The 25196-nt window shown below is 47.0% G+C and overlaps 1 long non-coding RNA gene across 2 annotated transcripts in view; it reads left to right on the top strand.

Moving 5' to 3' along the window:
* The window catches only part of LOC114809068, a 125516-nt gene that overhangs the window by 83717 nt on the left and 16603 nt on the right, over positions 1-25196 (top strand). For both annotated transcript variants that reach the window (XR_005659752.1, XR_003756823.2), the window contains exons 6-7: positions 9887-10111; positions 22796-22867. This is a non-coding gene — a long non-coding RNA (uncharacterized LOC114809068). The remainder of the gene's footprint in view (positions 1-9886; positions 10112-22795; positions 22868-25196) is intronic.

Here is a 25196-nt window from a genome sequence, read left to right as displayed (position 1 = left end):
AAATTCTGCTATCTAGGCAGCTCACTGTCCAGTGATGTAAGAATAGATGAGGTAATAATAATGATAATAATTATGGTATTTGTTAAGCGCTTACTATGTGCCAGGCGCTGAATGAAGTGCTGGGGTGGATGCAAGCAAATCAGGTTGGACACAGTCCTGTGTCCCATGTGGGGCTCACAGTCTCAATCCCCATTATACAGATGAGAATCCTGAGGCAGAGAGAAGTTAAGTGACTTGCTCAAGGTCACACAGCAGAGAAATAATAATGTTGGTATTTGTTAAGCGCTTACTATGTGCCGAGCACTGTTCTAAGCGCTGGGGTAGACACAGGGGAATCAGGTTGTCCCACGTGGGGCTCACAGTCTTAATCCCCATTTTACAGATGAGGGAACTGAGGCACAGAGAAGTTAAGTGACTTGCCCACAGTCACACAGCTGACAAGTGGCAGAGCTGGGATTCGAACTCACGAGCCCTGACTCCAAAGCCCGTGCTCTTTCCACTGCGCCACGTCAGGATTAGAACCCATGACCTTCTGACTTCTGCTTTATCCACTATGCCATGGAACAGAGTTCAAAAGACCCATGTTACTTTCAGAAGACTAGAAAATGGAATGCAGCAATCAATCAGTGATATTTATTAAGCATTTACTAAATGCAGAGCACTGTACTAAATGCTTGGGAGAGTACAGTACAACCGAGTTGGCAGATATTTTCACTGCCTACAGTGACTTTATAGTCTAGAGAGGGAGACAGACATTAATATAAGTGAATAATTTATAGCCTATAATTTAAAGATATACACACAAGTGCTGTTGGTCTGAGAGTGGGGAGAATATCGTGTCCAGAGGTCACAGATCCAAGTGCATAGATGATGCAGAAGGGAGAGGGAGCCAGGAAAAATAGGGCTCAATCGGGAAAGGCCTCTTGGAAGAGATGTGACCTCAATAATAGTTTGAAGGTGGAGAGATTGGCGGTCTGGCATATATGGAGGGGGGAGGGAATACCAGGCTAGGGAGAGGATGTGGGAAAAGGATTCGCTGTGAGATAAATGAGATCAAGGCACAGTGAGTAAGCCGGTCCTGGAGGAGTGAAAGAACATCAAACTACTTATTGAGCTGAGAGTCTACAGATCTGTTGCGATAACTGGTGTTCAAGACCCCCATCTCCAGGGCAGCTGGTAAGCGGGAATGGTGGGATACTTAGTTGGGGGGGGGGGACCCAGATCAGGTAGTTATACCACAAGATGGAGTGGAGATTCCCAACTGACTGACAACGGAGAGCCAATAAACCACTTTCACTTCTAGACCAGCGTCACCTGTGACCCACATGCAAAAACAAATGAAGCAGCCTGATCTAGGGAAGCACATGGTCTAGTGGAAAGAGCAAGGGCCTGGGAGGCAGAGGATGTGGGTTCTAATCCTGACTGCCACATTCTGGGTGACCTTGGACAAGTCACTTCACTTCTCTGTGCCTCATTTCCTCATCTGTAAAATGGGGAGTAAGACTGAGAGACCCATGCGGGACAGAGACTGTGCCCAACCTGATTACCTTGTATCTACCCCAGTGCTTAGAACAGTATTTGGCACATAGTAAGTGTTTAACAAATATCACAGTCATTGTTATTAATAATGGTCAGGTATTCCAGCATTGGGGCTCTGGTAGGCAAACAGCTCTCTAGCAAGGAAGAAATGCTTATCGCAACTCAGCTTCACTAAGGAGGATATATGGGAAGAATGGAAGACAATGGGAGATCTCACCAGCTTTGATATGGAGAACTGAAAGGGAACACATAGAAGCAGAAGGGAAGAATCAATAATATAAAGCCATGGGGAACCACAGTCTTGAATGATGCGAAACACCAGTAGACTGAGGGTGTCCAGTAAATACCACCGATTGCTTGATTTATTGATTGATCAATGCAGTGAACAGACAAGACTGACCTGCAGCAACTGTGAGAGAGATTGCTCCCTTTGAGCAAAGACTTTGGAAGGTTCAGAAGACAAAGAGGCAGCTCGAAAACAGAGACAGATCTAACGTGGGGCAAACTCATTGAAACAGCAAGGACCTTTCTGAAATGAAAACTATATGACACGGTGCTTTGGTCATGTATCTGTATTTTCAGCCACACATAAAATATACAGTGGAGAAGCAGAATTGTGTAGCTGAAAGTGCATGAGCCTGAGAGTCAGAGGACTTGGATTCTAATCCTGGCCTTGCCGCTTACCTGCTGTGTGATTGTCGTCAAATCACTTAACTTCTTGTGTCTTAGTTACATCATCTGTAAAATGGGGATTAAGACTGTGAGCCCCATGTGGGACAAACTGATTACCTTGTATCTGCCCTAGAGCTTTGAACGGTGCTTGGCACATAGTAAATGCTTCACAAGTACCATAATAATAATTATTATTCTCTGCCTCAGCTCTCTCGACTGTAAAATGGGAATGTAATGCCTGTTCTCTCTTCCCCTTATACTTTGAGCCCTTTGGGGGACAGGGACTGGATCCGTCCCGATTATCTTACATCTATTTCTGTGCTTTGCTCACAGTAAGTGCTTAACATATACCCCAATTATTATTACTGTTTTTAGGCTCCTACTGTCAGTAGCAGCGTTTCCCAAAACAAGGACATATGCATGCATAACAGAGAATTATTTATACCTATTCTAATGTGATAGCAATCTCTATCTTTCACTAAAATAAATTGGTAAATCAATCATATTTTTTGAGCACTTACTGTGTAAAGAGCCCTATACTAAGCACTTGAGACAGTACAATAAAACAGAGTTGGTAGACAATTTACCAGGCCACAGTGAGCTTACAGTTTAGAGGGGGAGATAGACATTAATATGAACTAATTACACATATGTACTGAAGTGCTATGGAGCTAAGGAAGGGGTGAATAAAGGATGAAAATTCATTCAATAGTATTTATTGAGCGCTTACTATGTGCAGAGCACTGTACTAAGCGCTTGGAATGAACAAGTCGGCAACAGATAGAGACAGTCCCTGCCGTTTGACGGGCTTACAGTCTAATCGGGGGAGACGGACAGACGAGAACAATGGCAATAAATAGAGTCGAGGGGAAGAACATCTCGTAAAAACAATGGCAACTAAATAGAATCGAGGCGATGTACATTTCATTAACAAAATAAATAGGGTAATAAATATATACAGCTGAGCGGACGAGTACAGTGCTGAGGGGATGGGAAGGGAGAGGAGGAGGAGCAGAGGGAAATGGGGGGAAAAGAGGGTTAAGCTGTGGAGAGGTAAAGGGGGGTGGTAGAGGGAGTAGAGGGAGAAGAGGAGCTCAGTCTGGGAAGGCCTCTTGGAGGAGGTGAGTTTTAAGTAGGGTTTTGAAGAGGGGAAGAGAATGAGTTTGGCGGAGGTGAGGAGGGACCGCGGGAGGACGTGGCCCGGGGGTTGACGGCGGGATAGGCGAGACCGAGGGACGGTGAGGAGGTGGGCGGCGGAGGAGCGGAACATGCAGGGTGGGCGGTAGAAAGAGAGAAGGGAGGAGAGGTAGGAAGGGGCAAGGTGATGGAGAGCCTCGAAGCCTAGAGTGAGGAGTTTTTGTTTGGAGCGGAGGTCGATAGACAACCACTGGAGGTGTTTAAGAAGGGGAGTGACAGGCCCAGATCGTTTCTGCAGGAAGATGAGTCGGGCGGCGGAGTGAAGAATAGACCGGAGCGGGGCGAGAGAGGAGGAGGGGAGGTCAGAGAGAAGGCCGACACAGTAGTCTAGCTGGGATATAATGAGAACCCGTAGCAGTAAGGTAGCCGTTTGGGTGGAGAGGAAAGGGCGGATCTTGGCGATATTGTAGAGGTGAAACCGGCAGGTCTCGGTAACGGATAGGACGTGTGGGGTGAACGAGAGAGACGAAGAGACGAGTCAAGGACGACACCGAGATCGCGGGCCCGAGAGACGGGAAGGACGGTCGTGCCATCCACGGTGATAGAGAAGTCTGGGAGAGGACCCGGTTTGGGAGGGAAGATGAGGAGCTCAGTCTCGCTCATGTTGAGTTTTAGGCGGCGGGCCGACATCCAGGTGGAGACGTCCCGGAGGCGGGAGGAGATGCCAGCCCGAAGGGAGGGGGAGAGGACAGGGGCGGAGATGTAGATCTGCGTGTCATCTGCGTAGATGGTAGTCGAAGCCGTGAGAGCGAATGAGTTCACCAAGGGAGTGAGTGTAAATGGAGAACGGAAGAGGGCCGAGAACTGACCCTTGAGGAACTCCAACAGTTAAAGGATGGGAGGGGGAGGAGGCGCCGGCGAAGGAGACCGAGAATGACCGGCCAGAGAGGTGAGAGGAGAACCGGGAGAGGACGGAGTCCGTGAAGCCGAGGTGAGATAAGGTATGGAGGAGGAGGGGATGGTCGACAGTGTCAAAGGCAGCAGAGAGGTCAAGGAGGATCAGAATGGAGTAGGAGCCATTGTTGCTATATTATCGATTTCGTTTGTTACTGTTTATTGTTGTCAGTGCTGCCACCCACCTCTCTGGCCTCGCCATGTCCCTCCTCCCCCCCTCCTCCCTCCCGCCCCTTCCTATCCTCCCCTTCCCCTTCCCCTCTCCCGCTCAGCTCTTTCCCGCTCTCTCCTCTGTCTCCTCCCCCCCTCCCCTCCCCCGCCCTAGAACCCCACTTTACCAGCGCTACCCCTCTTCCCCCTACTCTTCCCCTCACCAAACCCCCTCCTCACCCCCTCCCCCCTTCTCTCTTCCCCACCCACGCCCCATCCCCTTGTCCCACCGCTACCCCTCATCCCCCTCTCCCCGTCCAGGGCCCCGCCACCTCCTTCCCATCCAAACCCTCCCCTCCCCCCGCCCTTCCCCTCCTCCCCCCCTTGCACCCACAGCTACTTTCAAGTGTGGCCTCTGGAACCCCCACTCTATTACAGGCAAGCTACCTTTCGTCCATGACCTTTTCCTCTCCCGCTCTCTCCTCCTCCTCGCCCTTTCGGAAACGTGGCTCTCTCCCGAAGACACGGTCTCCGCCGCCGCTCTCTCCGGCGGAGGCCTCTCCTCCCACTCCCCCAGACTCACCGGTAAGGGAGGAGGCGTCGGCTTCCTCTCTCCCCGTTGCCGCTTCCGCACTATCCCTTCTCCCCCCTCCCTCTCCTTCCCCTCCTTCGAAGCCCATGTCATTCACCTCTACCACCCCCTCCAGATACTTGTCGCCGTCATCTACCGCCCTCCCGGTCCCACCTCCGACTTCTTCAACCACCTTGACCCCTTTCTCACCTTCCTTCTCTCCTTCTCTCTGTCCACTCTGATTCTCGGAGACTTCGACATCCATATGGATGTACCCGACGACTCCTCTGCCGCCCGCCTGCTATCTCTCTTCGACTCTGCCGACCTCCTCCTCCACCGTACCGCGGCCACTCACCGACTCGGTCACACCCTCGATCTCATCATCTCCTACCGCTGCACTATCTCCTCCCTCACCGACTCTGAAATCCCTCTCTCTGACCATAACCTTCTCACCTGCCTCATCTCTCACACTCCCTCCCCCTGCAAATCTTCGCTACTGCCCCACAGAGACCTCCGCTCTCTCAATCCCATCCGTCTTTCCGATAGCATCTCTCCTCACCTTGCCGCCCTGTCCTCTCTTCCCACTCTCGACGATCGGGTCTCCGTTCTCGACTCCACCCTCTCTACTTATCTCGACTCTCTCGCCCCCCTTTCCCTCCGCCTCTCTCGCTCCACTAACCCACAGCCCGGATCACCTCCTCCGTCCGCCTCCTACGCTCCTATGCCCGAGCTGCTGAGCGCTGCTGGCGAAAGTCCATGCACCAAGCCGACCTCACACGCTTCAAATTTATCCTTTCCTGCCTTAACTCCACCCTCTCCTCCGCCAGGCAAAACTTCTTCTCCTCCCTCATCGACACCCATGCCCGTCACCTCCGCCGATTGTTCCGGACCTTTAACTCTCTCCTTAGGCCCCCTGTTCCTCCCCCTTCCCCATCTCTCACCCCCCAGTGATCTGGCCACCTATTTCCTCACGAAAATCAACACGATCAGGTCTGAGCTCCCCAAAGTCACCCCTCCGTCTCTTTCCTCCTCCCCCACCAACCCTCTCCCCTACTTTCCCATTCTTCCCTGCAGTATCCTCAGAGGAGATCTCCTCCCTCCTCGCAAGTGCCACCCCCTCCACCTGCGCCTCGGACCCCATTCCCTCTCACCTTCTTAAAACCATCGCCCCTGCCCTCCTCCCTTCCTTAACTTCTATTTTTAACCACTCAGTCTCCAAGGGCTCCTTCCCCTCTGCCTTCAGACATGCCCATGTCTCCCCCATCCTCAAAAAACCCGCTCTTGACCCCACTTCCCCCTCCAGTTATCGCCCTATCTCCCTACTACCCTTCCTTTTCAAAATCCTAGAACGAGTCGTCTCCAATCGATGCTTAGAATTCCTCAACTCCCATTCTCTCCTAGACCCCCTCCAATCTGGCTTCCGTCCCCTCCACTCTACCGAGACTGCTCTCTCTAAGGTCACCCATGGCCTCCTTCTTGGGGCAACAGAGAAATGAGTTGGAGTAGAGGAAATAAGGACTCAGTTTGGAAAGGCCTCTTGGAGGTTTTGAATGTGGGGAGAGTGATCAACTGTCAGATATGAAGAGGGAAGGAAGGCAGGACATGGAGAAGAGGTTAGTGGTGAGATAGACGCGATCAAGGTACAGTGAGTAGGTTGGCATTAGAGGAGCCAGTGTGTTTTGGCTGGGTTTAAGTAGGAAAATAGGAAAGCAATGAGGTAAGGTAGAAGGGGGAAAAGTTAATGGGTACTTTAAAGTCTATGGTAAGGAGCTTCTCTTTGTTGCGCAGGGGGATGGACGACCACTGTAGGTTCTTGAGGAGTGGGAAAATATGGACTGAATGGTTTTTTTTAGAAAAATGATCTGGACAGCAGAGTGAAAAGTATGAATTAAAGTGGGGAGAGACAGGAGGCAGGGAGGTCAGAAAAGAGGGTGATGCAGTAATCAAGGAGGATTAGGATAAATCCTTGGATTAAGATGGAAGCAGTTTGGATGGAGAGGAAAGGGAAGATTTTAGCAATGTGGTGAAGGTTGAACCAAAAGGATTTGGTGACAGACTAAATATGAGGTTTGAATGAGAGAAATGAGTCAAGGGTAACGGCAAGGTAACAGGCTTGTGAGATGGGAGGATTGTGGTGCTGTCTACAGTGATGAGAAAGTCCAGGGGAGGACAAGGTTTGGATGGGAAGATAAGGAGTTACGCTTCTGGACTGGTTACGTTTGCACTGTCATTGAGACATCCAAATAGAGTTGTGCTGAAGGCAGGAGGAAATGTGAGACTGCAGAGAATGAAAATAATCAGGGCTAGAGATGTAGATTTTGGAACCATCCATGTAGAGATGATAGTTGAAGCCATGGGAGTGAATGAATAATTCAAGGGAGTGGGTTTAGTAAGAGTGGGTGTAGAATAGAAAAGGACCTAGTACTGAGCTTTGGGGGACTCCCACATTTAATCAGTTAGTTGGTCAATCGTATTTATTGAATGCTGACTTTATGGAGAGCGCCGTACTAACCATTTGGGGGAATACAATATTACAGACACACTCTCTGTCCACAATGAGCTTACAGTCACTGTGTAATAGAAATAAAATTACAGATATGTACATATGTGCTATGGAGCTGGGAGGGAGGATAAATAAAGGGAGTAAGTCAAGGTGATGCAGAAGGGAGTGGGAGAAGAAGAATGGAGGGCTTAGTCTGGGAAGGCCTCTTGGAGGAGATGTGCCTTCAATAAGGCTTTGAAGAAGGGGAGAGTAATTGTCTGTCAGATTTGAAGAGGGAGGGCATTTCCGGCCAGAGGCAGGGGGTGAGCGAGAGATCGGAGGCAAAGTAGATGAGATTAAGGTACAGTGAGAAAGTTGGCATTAGAGGAGCAAAGTATGTAGGCTGGGTTGTAGTAGGAGAGGGGTGGGAGTCAGAGGAGGAGACCACAAAAGAGACTAAGAAGGAACAGCCAGAGAGATAGAAGAACAAGCAGAAGACAGTGTTAGTGAAGCCAAGGTTAGATAATGCCAAGGTTGGGTAATGTTTCCAGGAGAAGTGGGTGGTTGATAGTGTCGAAGGCAGCTGAGAGGTCGAGGAGGATTAGGATGGAGTAGAGGCCGTTGGATTTGACAAGAAAGAGATCACTGGTGACCTTTGAGAGAGCAGTATCTGTGGAGTAAAGGGGGCAGAAGCCAGATTGAAGGGGGTCAAGGAGAAAATTGGAAGAGAGAAAGAGGAGGCAGTGGCTGTAGACAGCTCTCTCCAGGAGTTTGGAGAAGCTGGGTAGGAGGGAAATGAGATAACTGGAAGGAGTCTAAGGATCAAGGGAAGTGGTTTTTAGGATAGGGGAAACATGGGCATATTTGATAGCAGTGGGGAAGAAGCCATTGGAGTGTGAATAGGTGAATATGGAGGTTAGGGAGGGAAGAAAGGAGAGGGCAAGCGCTTTGATAAGGTGTGACGGGATGGAGTGAGGTGCTGGTGGAGTGGTTGGATTTTGAGAGGAAGCAGGAGATTTCTTCTTGGGAAAGTTGAAGAAGGTGCCAGGAGGAGGGAAGGACTGGAGAAGAACAGGTCTTCTGTACTCAGTTGAACAACATCCTCATGGAGATGTACTCAGTTCTAGACAGATACAATTGCAAAACACTGTGTTCTGTCCCTTAGGTAAGTTAAAATGGACTCTGCTGTCAGAAACCCCACACTCCACTCACTTAAGCAGAAATAGAATATACATGGGGAAAGTGAAAGTTGAGCAATTTTCCAGAAAATTTAGCACTGAAAACTCAGTCTTGAGGAAAAAACAGGTTTGTACCTGATTTATTTTCATCAATTCCACTAGATAATTGTGCAATGCTCCCCCACTAGACTGTAAACTCCTTGTAGGCAGGGAACGTGACAACTAACTCTATTGTAATGTAATAATAATGATGATGATGGTATCTGTTAAGCATTTACTACGTGCCAAGCAGTGTACTAAGCACTGGGGTGGTTACAAGCAAATCGAGTTGGACACAGTTCCTGTCTCATATAGGCCTCACAGTTTCAATCCCCATTTTACAGATGAGGTAAATGAGGGATGGAAATGTGAAGTGACTTGCTCAGTGTCATACACAGTTCAATGTGCTGCACAGAGTTAGCACTAAATAAATACCATTGATTGATTGATTGATCGATTGCACCCACTGACTTTGCCTGGGTTAGCTCAGACATTGACTCTGAACTTCAATAACTAAAACATTATTTAGAGTCACTCCCAGGACTCTCCTTCGTTTCCTCTGTTTCCTCTTTTTCTGACACTTCGTAGCTCTTTCCTTTCTCGTTTCGGTACTGCTTGTTGTAGAGTTTAGCCTCTCTTCATCTCAAATTCACTTCGGATGTTTGATTTCAGCTGCTCTGCTTTCCTCTTTCTGCATTCCTCTCCTGGCTTGACACTTACCCGTCTTGTACTACCGCATTCCCCGGGTAGCTCAAACAGTGTTGAAATTCCCCAGCACACCGATTTGTAACCTGTTGTCTACTGTGCTATTTGGCGAGAAGGAGTGGTGAGAAGGCAATAACGTAGTTCATGCTTTGGGATTTCTTCCCTGCTCTTCTTGAAGGGAATCTGCATCGAATGGTTCGACTTAGCTCTCATCAACATTGCTCATAATTATGTTCAATTTTTTTTATCCCATCTCTCTAGTTCACTCAGTTTGAGGTACCGCAATTCACTGTTCTCTGAAATTACCTCAATAGAATTTTAAATAAAAATGAGAAATGCTCTTTAAAGTCTCTCTGTTGATTCAGTGCAATCCCCCTCTCTACAAAATCCATAATTACCATCATAACAAATAGGGCACTCTTGTCAGTCCTCACTACCTCACACTGATTTCTATTCCAGAAGTCTGCTGACACGGGACAACTTAGACGATCCAGATGGAAGGAGGATCATGAAGAGATTTGGAATCATCAGGATGTAGGACAAGTCGGGAAGTTTTTAATGCAAATGACACACTCCAGGGGACTCTCCAGAAGATGTTGACTAATTTAACTCAGTTGCTAATAAGAGAATGGGTGCATCTGTGACCATAGCTAAATGGAGCCGACTTAATTACGACGTTGGACGGTAAGAAGGCAAGCTGCTTCCACCAGCAGAGTGCAGCATTTGGGATTCTTTTAAAACAATATTTATTTGCTTCGGTCCAGGAGCCGGGAGAGGTCCCAGTGAATAGTTTCACAATATGATTTATTCCATTTTCTGTGTTGGAAGGTGTGAGTGCACGAGGACTCCATGTTAGGCTAATGGACATGAGGCAGAGTTCCTCATGAATGATTCACACCATTCCCTCACCCCATTGGCGGTGGGTAGAACCACAGGGTGGGAAGCCAGGCTTCTGACAGCTCCCGGGAAGCCAAGCAGCTAACACACAGCCTGTGATTGCATGTGGCATTTTGCACTGCTCAGGAAGCTAAGTAATGGGATTATTCAGAGAGCCCCAAATGAACCCTGCGGTGCAGAAGATTTTCATTTTCATAGACCCGACAATCAAAATTCCTGCTTGGCAAGGATCAAGGGTCTAGAAAGGGTACAAATGACTATGCTTTCCCACTTAGGGGAAAATAAGGGGAAGATGGATTCTAAAATGAAAGCCTCACAACCCCCCCACTATTTTTTTTTTTGCTTTTCCCAAAAGTTTCTTGATGATTTTGACAGACTCATTACCCATAATGAAAAGAGTGCACATTGCAACTAGGTAATTATTATTATTTACCCTCATTATATAATTAAGCCTAATTTCAATAATTGCCTCAATGGTGGATACATGAGTAAAGCTTCCTTAGGAAAACAAAAATAAATGAAAAGAGAATTTGGATAGGGAGAAACTTCCCAACGCAAGCAGATGTTTGGTGACGCAAGTGACATTTCCGGGGAGACTCATCCAGTTCTCTGGCCTGGGGTACCCTCCCCCCACACCCCAAAAAATTTCCATCCTTGTAATGTCACCTGATGATGGATTCTCAGTAGGGGTGGAGTGATGTAGGAGATATGAAGACATTCAGATGGCCTGAGATTGAAATGAGGGGATCACACCCTTGAGATACCACAGGCCCACTTGCCCAACCAAGGCCAGACCTAAATCTACCCCCTCCCTCTTAATTGCCGCTCGAGACCCACCTTCTTCAGGAAGCATCCCCTGATTGACTCCATCTATTCCAACCTGTTGGTCCATTTTAGCACCCTGCCACCCTACGCCCCTATCTCATCGTGACATTATCATTTCTGTAGCTCCATAGTTGTGTGGATTGTGTGCTTTCTACCTTTTTTCTTTTATTATTTATTATTTTATTATTATAATAATGTAATAAGTATTATTGTGGTATTTGTTAGGCACTTACCTGTGCCAGTCACTGTACTAAGCGCTAGGGTAGATACAAGCAAATCAGGTTGGACACCTTCCTTGTCCCACATGAGGCTCACAGTCTCAATCCCCATTTTACAGATGAGGTAACTATGACATCAAGAAGTAAAATGATTTGCCCAAAGTCACAAAGCAGGCAGGTGGCAGAATGGGGATTAGAACCCATGACCTTCTGACTCCCAGTCCTGTGCTCTATCCACTAGATTTGGAGATCTGAGACTCAGTCTATTCTTTAACAAACACAACCAGTTCTTAGGGCAGCGATTATCCTCTACAGGTGATCATGAAGAACTCTTCTCCGCATGACCGCCCTCCTGCTCTATCACAAAATCAGCAGAGTTAGATATAATAATAATAATAATTGCAGTATTTGTTAAGCACTTACTATGTTCCAGACACTGTACTAAGCACGGGGGTGGATACAAGCAAACCGAGTTGGATACAGTCCCTGTCCTACGTGGGGCTCACAGTCTCAACCTCCATTTTAAAGATGAGGTAAATGGGACACAGAGAAGTAAAGTGAATTGCCCCAAAATCACACAGTAGACAAATAACAGAGGCTGGATCCAAACCCAGGTCCTTCTGACTCCCAGGTCCTCATTCTATCCACTAGGCCACGTTGCTTCCCACTGAGGTAAGATTAATAGGAATTAAATGAAATTGCACTGGGAAGCATGCATGGTGGCTTACAGGAAGACGTTCTAGCAAAGCCAGCCTCTCAGAAAGAAAGTTACTGAGGAAGCTGCTGCCTCAGGACAGCACCTTCAGAGAGGGTAGTTTGTCACAGTAGTTATAAACTTGCAAGCCCCCAGCTTCCACTCAAATATGCAGAAGTAGAGCCAGTGTGATCAGAAACCCAAGAGAGGGAAACAATGAATCTGGAGCGAGGGGGAGGGGTCAGACTCACACGGAGAAGTGGGTTCAGGAGTTTGGGTGGATTTCTCTTTGACATTACTGGGAATGGGAAGGTGTGGCAAATTGATTCCCCTCCCTGGGACTCAGGGTGGTCAGATAGCCAAAGGCAGTCCTGGTACCTGGGCCTGTAGGTCTTCACGGCATGCTTTATTAAACAATAAATAACTGGTTGGTGTCTGGAGAACTATTTGAAAGTCTAACTCCTTCATCCTCTCTTCTTTACAAACCTTACTGGTCTCAGTTCTCTGACTTCAGCTGCAGCACTTTCTGCTCTGAGAAACAGCATGGCCTAGTGGATAGAGCAAAGGATCTGAGATTGAAGGACCTAGGTTCTAATTCTGACTCTACCACTTGGCTGCTGTGTGACCTTGAGCAAGGCACTTAACTTCTCTGAGCCACAGTTACCTCATCTGTAACATGGGGATTAAGACTGTGAGTCCCATGTGGGACAGGGACTGTGTCCAAACCGATTAGTTTCTATTCATCTCAGCACTTGGTTCATAGTAAGTGCGAACATCCTGTCTCTGGCCTGGAACACCCTCCCTCTTCCTATGTGACAATCACTCTCCCCTTCTTCAAAGCCTTATTGAACCCAAATCGCCTCCAAGAGGCCTTCTCTGACTAGGCCCTCATTTCCTCTTCTCCCTCTTCCTTCTGCATAGCCCTTGCATTTAGATTTGCACCCTTTATTCTACCATCCCTATGTACACATCCATAATTTATTTGTTTATATTAATGTCTGTCTCCCCTTCTGGACTGTCAGCTCAGTGTGGGCAGGGAACATGTTTACCAACTATGTTATATTGTACTCTGCAAAGCGCTTAGGTAGCAGTAAGTGCTTAGTTAATAGGATTGATCGATTGAATTTCATCACCAAATGAGAGTATCTGAGGCAGCAGATTGGCCGGATCACAAATTATGGGCAAACAAACAAGACTGTCAAGGACAGGTCAGTGAGGAAAGAGGAGAACTAGGTAAGGACCTGATCATTTAAACTACTTGCTTCCCTGCTCCCTTATGATCCCGTGCCTTAATCCCAGCTGCCAGAGTTGTTCTTAGTTGCTACTTGGAAGCTGGCATGATCAGAGTGAGCAAAAACGCGATGAAAAGGACTCAGGAAACCATGCCCTTAGGGTGAGCCTCCAGTTAACATCAGACCAGTACCATTCTGACAAACAATATTAGCCTGTTCTCATGCTAGTTTTCATTGTGTCCTACAAAAGGTACTGCAGATGTGACTTTGCCTAATGTGTTTTAAAAATCAGTGCAGTTTCACAAATAGGCCTTATTTATACTACTGGAAAAAAGGAAGATAATTAGCGTACACGGAGCAATCAAGCATATCGGGTTCTTTTGAATCATTAAACTTAATTACTTTCACTTGTTATTCCTGGGGGTTGTAATATCAGTATTAAATGCCAAACGAATCTGTGGTATGTTTGATTTAGCAGAAACATGGATTTGGCAATTTACTCCCTCTCTGTGAAATTTCCAGCTAAAGCAAGGAACTCTGAGAGGATAATTTCAATCAGAAAACATTTGACCAAGTGAATTAGGATTTTTTTTAAAATATGAAAACATCATACTTCAGGGCACCTTTCCAAATCACTGTTCACCCCAGTGGTTGAGGTTTGGGTTATACAAACAGAGCATGCAAAATATTCAGCTCCCCAAAATGATTTTGACTTTAATTATTGGCCTATTGTGGGCTGAATTTGAACTATCTGGATAATTGGTGACAAAATGTATTTGGGGTGTCAGAATTATTTGAGAAATTTGCTTCTCTAGACCCAGCTAAAGACCCTCTTCGATGGAGTTAGAATCCTAGGGAGGAGGATTCAGGGTTGGGCTACCCAGTGGAAATTTGGACACTCATCTATCGACAATTTTGAATGACCATTTGAGGTACTAAAATTGTCATCATTCTAGCTATTTACTAGTATGGGCTGATAAATGACCCAACATTTTTACCTTCCACCTGATGCCATGTGATCTAATTCTGACTTCCCAATTTTTAGAATACTGGAAAGGACTGTTTTCCTGGAGCCAGGAGGAATATGAAGACTGCACTCTTAAAACAGTACTTAACTGATTTGCTGCAATAGTAATAAAAATAATTATGATGATGGTCTTCATTAAATGCTTATTCTGTGCCAAAACAGTATGTTAAGTTCTGGGGTAAATACAAGATATCCAGATCAGACTCAGACCCTGTTCCATACAGGACTCACAATCTAAGAGAGAAGTCCAACAGGTACTTCATCTCCATTATACAGAAGAGGAAACTGAGGCCCAGAGAGGTAGGTGACCTACCTAAGGTGACACATCAGACAAGTGACTGATCTGGGACAAGGACCTTAATCTTCTGACCCCCAAATCCCAGTACTCTTTCCATTAGGCCATGTTGTCTCCCTGCGCACTGAAGTGTTAGGGCTGGCTGATGGGATGGATAATCTCATCAAAAAGGTGGACATCAGTTAGGGAATACCTCCTGGAGGAAGTGATTTTTTGGAGGCATTTGCAGGAGGGGAGGATTTATGTGGGGAGAGAACATAGGCAAGGAGAGGACCATCAGATGTGAAAGAGTCAACAGCAAAATACAGTTGGAAGTTTCTTCGTACACATAACAAGCATTTCTAGCAACTTCAAAGAGCAAGGTTCACTTTCAGTGAAACTCTGGAAAGACCATCTAGGTTAACATAATTACTCCATATCCTTGAATGGCTTAGCCTAATAGTCACGCCATGGTCTTCCAATACCTTCTCTTGTTCTAACTTCCCCGCATATACCGTGTTCCATTATTTCTCTGGTGATGACACCCTTCCTAACTTTTATTGCAATTTTGAGCCACGAGGATCATTCTGCCAGCTGCCCCTGACAGTCTGTGCAATAAAATGTCTGCGAATGTTTTAATAACCTGGCTTCAGTGGCAGTTAGAGCCTCCAGGTCCTGGTGGCCTCCTCCCTACTCAATTCAGCAGTGACAGCAGAACCTGTAGCATGTTCTCCCTTACAAAACCCTCGAGGTACATTACAAAAACAAATTAGAAATATCCAGGAGAGTCTAACTGTTTTAACTCCCCTCAACACTTTAATAATGGCTTTAATTTTTTTGAATTGGATTTCTTTGTTCCTGCTGACTTGGAAATTCGGGCCAGAGAACCCATCATTAGCCTCATCATAAACTGTATTAATTGAGCTCCTACTATGTGTAAAGCAGTGTACACAGGGCTGAAGTTACAAACAGAAGTAAAGAGCACAGTCCATGTCCTCAAGGAACTTACAAATGAATGGGGATGATAGGGAAACATAAAGTGATGAATGATAATTCATTACGGGAGAAATGATATAAGTAATGTCAGTAACAAAAAAAATGAACAGAGAATTACATACAAGGGAGTGGCTAGGATCTGACCAGGGAGGCAGGTGTTAATGAGGAGTTGGCTTTTTAGAAGGGCCTTAAAGGAGAGTTGAGTGGTTCGAGAAAGCACTCGTGGATGGGAATTCTAGGCTGTAGAAAAATGAAGCATATAGTAAATGCTTAACAAATATTATTATTATTATGTAAGCATGAACGCAAGGCAGGGGAATTGAGAACAAAAGAGAGTTAAAAGGTTTGCTTGAAAGGGGTGACAAGAACTAGCTAAGCAAAAGAAGAAGAAGGGAGATGAAGTCAAATAGGTCAGAGGGAATCAGCTGCTGGAGTGCCTTGAAGTCTCTGGTCAGGTGTTTCTCTTGTAGGTGAGGACCAATGGAGAGCCCTGTGAGAATTTTTTGAGGGGGAGAGTAATGTGAGCCAATCGGTGTTTTGGAAAGATGAGCTGCACAGCTGTATGTCACTTAGATTGAAGACAAAAGAGGCTGAAGTTGAAATCCAATAGGGAGGTGAAGAGACTAGATCCTGAATACTAGAGAAGAAGGAAGGGGGAGTTGAAACATTGGTGAGGGTGAGTCAGCAGGCCTGAAATGTAGACTGACTAGAAGGTAAGAGGGAAGAGTTAAAGATGATCTCAAGATCATGAGCCTTTTGAGCAGGGAAGGTGGTAGATTTGTGGCTCTTGATAAGAAAATGAGGAAGAGGAGAGGGATGTAAAAGAGAAAATGAGGAGTTCAAGTTTGGGACATACTAAGTTGAAGATGCCAGTGGGTCATCTGGATGGAGACATCCCAAAGGCAGGAGGAAATCTGGGAATACAAAACATAGGAGAGATCAGGGCTGGATAGAAATAGCATTGGATTGTTGAAATCATGTGAGCAGATGAATGTCCTGAGTGTGGTAACTGTAGAGAGCTAGGTTGGTTCAAGCATGTGAGACTTGTTTAGGGAAAACTCTAACTTTAACTTGCTTTTGGATCTGTACCCTTCGGCCTTTTGATGTTCATGCCAGCCCCACAGCACTTACGTATATATCTGCAATTTATTTATATTGATGTGTGTCTCTCCCTCTAGACCATAAGACCCTGACTGTGGTCAGGGGATGGGTTGTGAACCAACTCTGTTGTACTGTTCTCTCTGAGTGCTTAGTACAATGCTTTGCACACAGGAAGCTCTCATCAAATACCATTGATTAAAGACAGAAACTTAACTTTTTGTCTGGGAATTTGGGAGAATAGGGATGGGGGATGGAGGAGGATAGGTAACCCACCCTTACGTTACTTCAACTTCAGATGGAGGAAAATACCTTCAAAATAAATCCCTGAGCCAAGTCCCCTGGGACTTGATCACCACAAGGAACTTACTACATCCTTCAGCCTGAATGGCTCTCAGAACACTATTTAATATGGTGCCTGCAAAGCTGCCAGGAGCAACATTACCTAGTGGAAAGAGCATGGACCTGGGAGTCAGAGGACCTGGGTTCTAATCCTGACTCCGCTTGTATGCTGTGTGACCTTGGCCAAGTCTGTGCCTCAGTTACCTCATCTGTTAAATGAGGATTTAGACTGTAAACCCCATGTAGGACAGGGACTGTGTCCAACCAGATTATCTTGTATCTACTCTTATGCTTAGTCCAACACCTGGCACATAAGGGCTTAACAAATACCATTTTTTTAAAAAAAAGCACTGGGTGCCCATATGTGGGGAAATGTTTCTGTGTGAAGATGAAGGATTGAAACATCAAGGTCCAGTCAGCAGGACAGATAAAACACTTGACAATGAGGATGGCAAGCCCTAAGCTGAAATATCCCAGAGTTATGCTATCTGAATCTGGGGCCGTGGTCTCTTGAAGGAGGAAAAACTAACCCCAGAGAGGGGTCAGGGGTAATTAGAAAACAAAGGTCTGATGTTTAAAATACCCATACTCCAGTGCAGGAGTGTGACCATGCTCAGAAAATTCCCTGGTTTCCCTTCTGTTTGGATGAAGCACAGTTCTGACGGAGGTGGGTTCTATTTGTCAGGTATTTAGTGCTTTTGATTTTCCAAGTTCTTCACAGGCCTCACGTTAATTAACGGCAGGAACAAACTGCTCCAACTTATTAAAGCGAGGAGAGGGGCTAATGATTCTTATTTGTTGGAGGCCTGTGAACTGAAGTTAAAAACAAGGCTCAGCTTCCTAGCAATCAGTCCTGATCTGAACCCCAACCCTGTCAGAACAGGGATAAGGGAGACAGCAGGACTGAGCAGAAAAGTGGTGGGACTTGGAGCTGAGAGAGCAGGGTTGAAGTGTCAGCTCTGCTACTGGGCCTCTCTTAGACCTTGGGCAAATCATTTAACCTTTCGGTGCCTCAATTCCCTCATCCCTTCTGGCCCCTCCTCACAATCCCGCTCAGTGAGCCTCACCTCCCACATTTCAGCGACACATTAGAGCCAGGAAGAATTCCCCATTAAGGCCTGTTAAAAAAAAAAAACAAAAAACAAAACACAAGCAGGGTAATATGAAAATGGTCCCACTGGCTGCCAGTTAGAGAATGAGTGAGCAGGGGAAGACAGGGATTTCACATTTGCCATCAGCAAGCGCTGGATTTGAATCTTTCAACACATTCCTCATTAATTCATCAGCTCCACAGCAGGCCAGGGCTCCTGCTGCCCATGTGCTCAGGCTGCCCCTGAGAAGCAGATGCATTGAAATTTCACTCGTGCTCTGCAGGAGCTTGGGGTTCCCCTTACAAGTGGATCAGGATAGCCTCGCCGCCAGAACCCAGGTCGACCAGAGAGCCTCCTGAGCCTCCCTAATCATGATCCATTAGGGACTGTGAGGTGGGTTTCCTTCTTGATGCTTTGCTTATTTATTTATATGTTTGTCAGGGAGCATCTGAGGCCAACTGGTATTTCCAGCAACAGAAAATAAAAGGAGAGCTGAGGGCAAAGAGAGCTGGCTGGTGAAAAAGACTGTAAGTTCATCGTGGGTAGGGAATGTGTCTGTTTATTGTTGTATTGTACTCTCCCAAGTGCTTAGTACAATGTTCTGCACACAGTTAGCACTCAGTAAATACAAATGAATGAATGATGATGAGGTATTTCACTGGCTCATTTCTGTGAGGGCCTTGCTGGCTTTCTCTGTGTCTTTCTCAGCCAGTCAATCGATCCTTGGTATTTACCGAGCACTTACTGAGTGCAGAGTGGTCTACTACCAAGCGCTTGAGATACAAGAGTCGGTAGACAGGATCCCTGCTTACCAAGAGCCCACAGGTTACTGGAGTAAGACATTCCCCTCTGTGCCCGGGTGAGCTTCTTGGGTTGCCACTGGACCAAGGCCTGGCAGGCTTCTTCTCCACCCAAGGGCCAGGTGGGACTGGCAGAGAGGGACCATTTGGTGCCAGCCATTCCCATGCCACGGGTTGACATCTCGATATATGGCTGCACCCAGCGGAACGAATGGCGTCCTGCCGAGGCCCACGCAGCCCTGATGATGATAATGGTATTTAAGTGCTCACTACGTGTCCGGCACTTTCATTCGATTCAACTGTATTTAATGAGTGTTTACTGCGTGAAGGGCACTGTCCGAAGCACTTCGGAGAGTACAATATAACAGCAAGCAGACAAATTCCCTACCCATAATGAGAGCACTGTACCATGCACTGGTGTAGATGCAAGATATTTAGGTCAGTCAGTCCCTGTCCCAGAGGGGGTCACGGTCTAAGGGGAGTGAGCGCAGGTATTGAATCCCCATTTTACAGAAGAGGAAACTGAGGCCCAGAGAAGCGAAGGGAATTGCCCAAGGTCACACAGCAGACCAGTGACAGAGCCAGGATTAGAGCCAGGTCCTCTGACTCCCAGGCCCATTCCTTTTCACTAGACCACACGGCTTCTCCTGCACAGCCTCCCTTGCTCTGGTTCCCCTCCCTGGGCCGGGAAATTCTTCATTCAGTGATATTCATTCAGTGACCTGCCGGTTTCACCTCTACAATATCGCCAAGATCCGCCCTTTCCTCTCCACCCAGACGGCTACCTTACTATTACGGGCTCTCGTTATATCCCGGCTAGACTACTGTGTCAGCCTTCTCTCTGACCTCCCTTCCTCCTCTCTCGCCCCGCTCCGGTCTATTCTTCACTCCGCTGCCCGGCTCGTCTTCCCGCAGAAACGATCTGGGCGTGTCACTCCCCTTCTTAAACAACTCCAGTGGTTGCCTATCAACCTCCGCTCCAAACAAAAACTCCTCACTCTAGGCTTCGAGGCTCTCCATCACCTTGCCCCTTCCTACCTCTCCTCCCTTCTCTCTTTCTACCGCCCACCCCGCACGCTCCGCTCCTCTGCCGCCCACCTCCTCACCGTCCCTCGGTCTCGCCCATCCCGCCGTCGACCCCCGGGTCACGTCCTCCCGCGGTCCCGGAATGCCCTCCCTCCTCACCTCCGCCAAACCGATTCTCTTTCCCTCTTCAAAACCTTACTTAAAAATCACCTCCTCCAAGAGGCGTTCCCAGACTGAGCTCATCTTCCCCCTCTACTCCTTCTGCCATCCCCCCTTTACCTCTCCGCAGCTAAAGCCTCATTTTCCCCTTTTCCCTCTGCTCCTCCACCTCTCCCTTCCCATCCCCACAGCACCGTACTCGTCCGCTCAACTGTATATATTTTCGTTACCCTATTTCTTTTGTTAATGAATTGTACATCGCCTCGATTCTATTTAGTTGCCATCGGTTTTTACGAGATGTTCTTCCCCTTGACGCTGTTTAGTGCCATTGTTCTTGTCTGTCCGTCTCCCCCGATTAGACCGTAAGCCCGTCAAATGGCAGGGACTGTCTCTATCTGTTGCCGACTTGTTCATCCCAAGCGCTTAGTACAGTGCTCTGCACATAGTAAGCGCTCAATAAATACTATTGAATGAATGAATGAATGAATGAGAATATTTACTGAGCACTTACTGTATGCAATGCACTGTACTAATAACTTGGGAGAGTACTATATAACAACAAACAGACACATTCCTGCCCACAACGAGCTTACTGCCTAGAGGAGGAGACAGACTTTAATATAAATAGATCCATAAATTACATATATACATATGTGCTGGGGGGTGGGTGGGAGGGAAGATGAATGAAGGAGCAAGTAAAAGCAGCACAGAAGGGAGTAGGAGAAGAGGAGGGCTCAGTCAGGGAAGGCTTCTTGGAGGAGATGTGCTTTCAATAAGGTTTTGAAATGGGGTAGAGCAATTATCTGTCTGATATGAGGAGGGAAAGCATTCCAGGCCAGAGGCAGGATGTGGGCGAGAGGTCGGCAGTGAGATAGACGAGGTCTTCTGCCTTGGGTTCCGAGGTTCCAAACGCGTAGCTGGCTTTGCCCCCATGCCATCCTCCCTATCTGCGGCTGCTCCCGCACCTCCGTTCCTCTCCGTTACCGTCCCCGTCTGCGGCCGCTCCCTCACTTCTGTTCCCCTCTGTGAACATCCCCATCTCCTCCCTCCCCCTTGCCACCTTCCCCATCTGCTGCTGCCCCCTTCCCTCTATCCAGAGAAGCAGGGTGGCTTAGTGGTAAGAGCATGAGCGGGGGAGTCAGGATGTGGGTTCTAATGTCGGCTTCACTTAGCAGCTGTGTGACTTTGGGCAAGTCAGTTAATAATAATGATGTTGGTATTTGTTAAGCGCTTACTATGTGCAGAGCACTGTTCTAAGCGCTGGGGTAGATACAGGGTAATCAGATCGTCCCACGTGAGGCTCATAGTTAATCCCCATTTTACAGATGAGGTAACTGAGGCACAGAGAAGTGAAGTGACTTGCCCACAGTCACACAGCTGACAAGTGGCAGAGCTGGGAGTCGAACCCATGACCTCTGGCTCCCAAGCCCGGGCTCTTTCCACCGAGCCACGCTGCTTCTCATAATGTTGGTATTTGTTAAGCGCTTCCTATGTGCAGAGCACTGTTCTAAGCGCTGGGGTAGATACAGGGTAATCAGGTCGTCCCACGTGAGGCTCACAGTTAATCCCCATTTTACAGATGAGGTAACTGGGGCACAGAGAAGTGAAGTGACTTGCTCACAGTCACACAGCTGACAAGAGGCAGAGCCGGGAGTCGAACCCCTGACCTCTGACACCAAAGCCCAGCCTCTTTCCACGGAGTCACGCTGTGCCTCAGTTCCCTCATCTGTAAAGTGGGGATAAAGACCGTGAGCCCCACGTGGGACAACCTGATTACGTTATATCTACCCCAGTGCTTAGAACAGTGCTTGGTACTTAGTAAGCACTTAACAAAATACCATTATTATTATTATTATCCGCCTCCGTTGCCACCCCTGACTGCCCCATTCCCCTCTGTTGCCACCCCTGACTCCCCCATTCCCCTCTGTGGCCACCGCCACGCCACCATCCCTACCAGCTGCCATCCCCTCATACCACCATCCCCATCTGCTGTTATTTCCAAGCGCAGATCCTGTGGCTCAAGGCGTTTCCGCTCTGCCATGTGCCCTGAGCCAGGGACCTACTTCTCCATCCGTCTGAAGCCAGGCCTGATCCAGGGAAGCTCTTCTGGGCCCCGATGGGATAGGCAAGGGAGGAGTGTGGAGGGGAAAGTCAGGGAGGAATCTAAATTCTACATCCCAGCGGGCATTCCTGGTGGAAGAGGAATAGTTCTGCTTGTGGCTCCCAGGAGCTCAAAGCCAAAGAAGCCTTTAATGTCTGGATTCCCTATTTTCTTTTAACAGGGAGCGACCTATTTTCTCGGTCCTTTTCCCCATCTCTTCTATAAAAGGGTGCCAGATCAGAAAAGGGATAAAAGCCTAGTGGTGATTCTTTGAGATCTTACTTAACCTAAGCGGACCTAAGACACCAGTCTTCCACCTCCCGGTCTCCATCAAAGATCACCGTTTCCCTCTTGGATCACTTTTTTTGTGTTTTGAATCTCCGCCCCAGTACCGCGTATATATTATGAGCGGCAAGGATTGCTGAATTCACGCTCTGGACAGGAATTGTCTGTGTAAATCTGTTTTGGCATTGTTTTAATGGATGGGGCCATTGGGATGTGCTGGGCTTTATTTATTATCTTTTGCGTTTATATTCCTGTCAACCCTCCCTGCTGAAGCACTGTATCTTCTCATTTCTCACAAGACAGACACTGCATCATATTGACAAAAGCAGAGAGGAGGAGGAAGGGACCAGGAGGCAGCAAAGGAGCCGGAACGAGGTGGGTGGAACTGTTCACCCGTGGAAGTAACTACTAGCCTGCTCTCCCAGGTACCAGTTTTTGAGATGCAGCTTAGCCTGATGAAAAGAACACAGACCTGCGAGTCAGAGGTCCTGGGTTCTAATCCCAGCTCCACTACTTGTCTGCTGGAGGACCTTGGGCAAGCCATTTACTTTCTCTGTGCTTCAGTTCCTCATCTGTGAAATGGGGATTCAATACCTGTTCTCCCTCCTCCTAAGATTGTGAGCCCCATTTGGGTCATGGTCTGTCTGATCTGCATCTTTATCTACCCAGGGTTTAGAGCAGTACTTATCATATAGTAAGTGCATAAAAAATACCATTATTGTTATTATTGTCATTAGGCAAGTGGAAAAGAATACTTGAGTTTTTCATCATGTTTCTCCCCACACCCTCCCAGGAAGGAGAGCAGGGTGGTTAAAAGTGCATGGATGCTATATGCTATTTTGTCTGTATTTCAAAGGCTGGGACACTTTGGTGGATCAGCAGAGATTTTATGCCTCTCTGGACTCGAGGGGATGATTGTGAGCTAGAATTTTGAAATGGGTTGAAGTGTAGATTGCTGCCAAGGGGGAGGGAAATTAGGGTCACGTAGCATTTAATGGAAAATGTTCAATGTGATCCACTTAGGGTTTAGCCAAATGGCTTCCAATTATGTTAATGAATCATGCAGCTAAATCCCCGATAATCAAACTGAAAATTTACCCCAGGAGGACCTTATTTAGATGTACGGAACAGGATAAGGAAAAAGCTCTGTTAAGGTTACTGATTCTGCCCTTACCTGACCCGGAGATGTTCCTGGGCTCAGAGGACAAGTTTGTAGCGATAACTGGCCGGCCTCAGAACCTTCTTAACTCAACCTAAAAAGCAAACTTAAAAAATGGCTGCGGTAGGGATCTAATGGATCGCTTTCCATTTTTCTCAAGTGGATGAAGCCATCTCATGTTTGTTTGTTTTTCCCCAAGCATAGGTGTTTAATAGAATGGCTGGTAGTTCCTTGAGACAAATTCTCCCCGATTCCCAAGTTCTCCGCAGCCCCCAGAGAATCAGTTAGACCCTAAAAGAGGTGAAGTTGCTGGGGCCTTGTTGTCATGAAAGGACTCCTGCTTCACCCCAAGCCCAGCCATGCTACAGATAGGAAGGGGCACAGATGTGGGGCCCATTTAGAACACGGCAGCTGCTCTTCCATAGCAATAATTCATTCATTCAATCATATTTATTGAGCGCTTACTAAGCGCTTGGGAGAGTACAATATAATAATAAACAGACACATTCCCTGCCCACAGTGAAGCTACAGTCTAGAGGGGGAGAGCTTGGAATCCAGAGCTGAGGCTCAAGAATAGTAAATTATGCCCACGGTGAGACTGGGATGGCCAACCACACAGTTTTAGTCTGGACAGTCCAGTTTTCAGCCATCCTGTCTCTTGTTCAGTTCAGATATGGAACTAGATACTTTCATATCTATTTTTAATTTAGCATCCCGAGCCTCCCCCGTCGTAGCTCCTGTTGCTGAGTTATTCTCCTCAGACAACGTTCCAGACTTCACACTGACCTGGAAAGGAACCAGAGGCTCTGGAGCTAGTGGGAAGCTCATAGGTCCCCATGGAAAAACTCTAAGATCATGTAAAATTTATGTGGCTCTGAAATAAATCAGTAGTTATTTATTCAGCACTTACACTGTGCAGAGCATTGTACTAAGTGCTTAGGAGAGTACAGTACAGTGGAGTAGGTAGACCTGATCCCTGTTCACAAGGAGCTTACAGTGGAGAGTTTCTATAATGTCAGCACATTAATCAGTGTGATGTCACGGCTGTCTTCTGTCCAGGATTCAAGGGCGCTGTCGAGGGTCGCTCTTAGGGAGTCCATGTTGGAGAAATGATTTTTGTACTTCTAAGTCTGTACATTAGTAGTAAAACCAGACAACACAAGGAACTGATGGAAGAAAATAGAAAAGCAGGGGGAGAACACTCAGTATTTGATTAGCCTCACTGATGTTAAGGAGAGATAACAAGGATGATATTAGAAGTTTTCTTGTAATATGGGGATCCATTCTTGAAGAACCTCATATGGTGGGAATAATCACAACCCAGTAAGCACTGTTTCAGTGGAAATTAGTGGGTCAGTGTGGGCTTGAAGATACCATCCTGACAGACATTTTTCCATGTTAATTCCTTTATAGTTTGATATCCACTTCCAACCGAATGCTTAATACCCTTGGCACTCACTGCTATTTTACCATATCAAATGTTGAAGAGTCGCCTAAACACAAAGCACTGATGGGTACAGTACAGTGAGACTGGGGCAGAGGCTA

The sequence above is a fragment of the Ornithorhynchus anatinus genome, chromosome 2 (assembly GCF_004115215.2).
Source record: "Ornithorhynchus anatinus isolate Pmale09 chromosome 2, mOrnAna1.pri.v4, whole genome shotgun sequence".
Classification (NCBI taxonomy): domain Eukaryota; kingdom Metazoa; phylum Chordata; class Mammalia; order Monotremata; family Ornithorhynchidae; genus Ornithorhynchus; species Ornithorhynchus anatinus.
The sequence above is the reverse complement of the archived record's forward strand: the minus strand, read 5'-3'. Positions and strand labels throughout refer to the sequence as shown.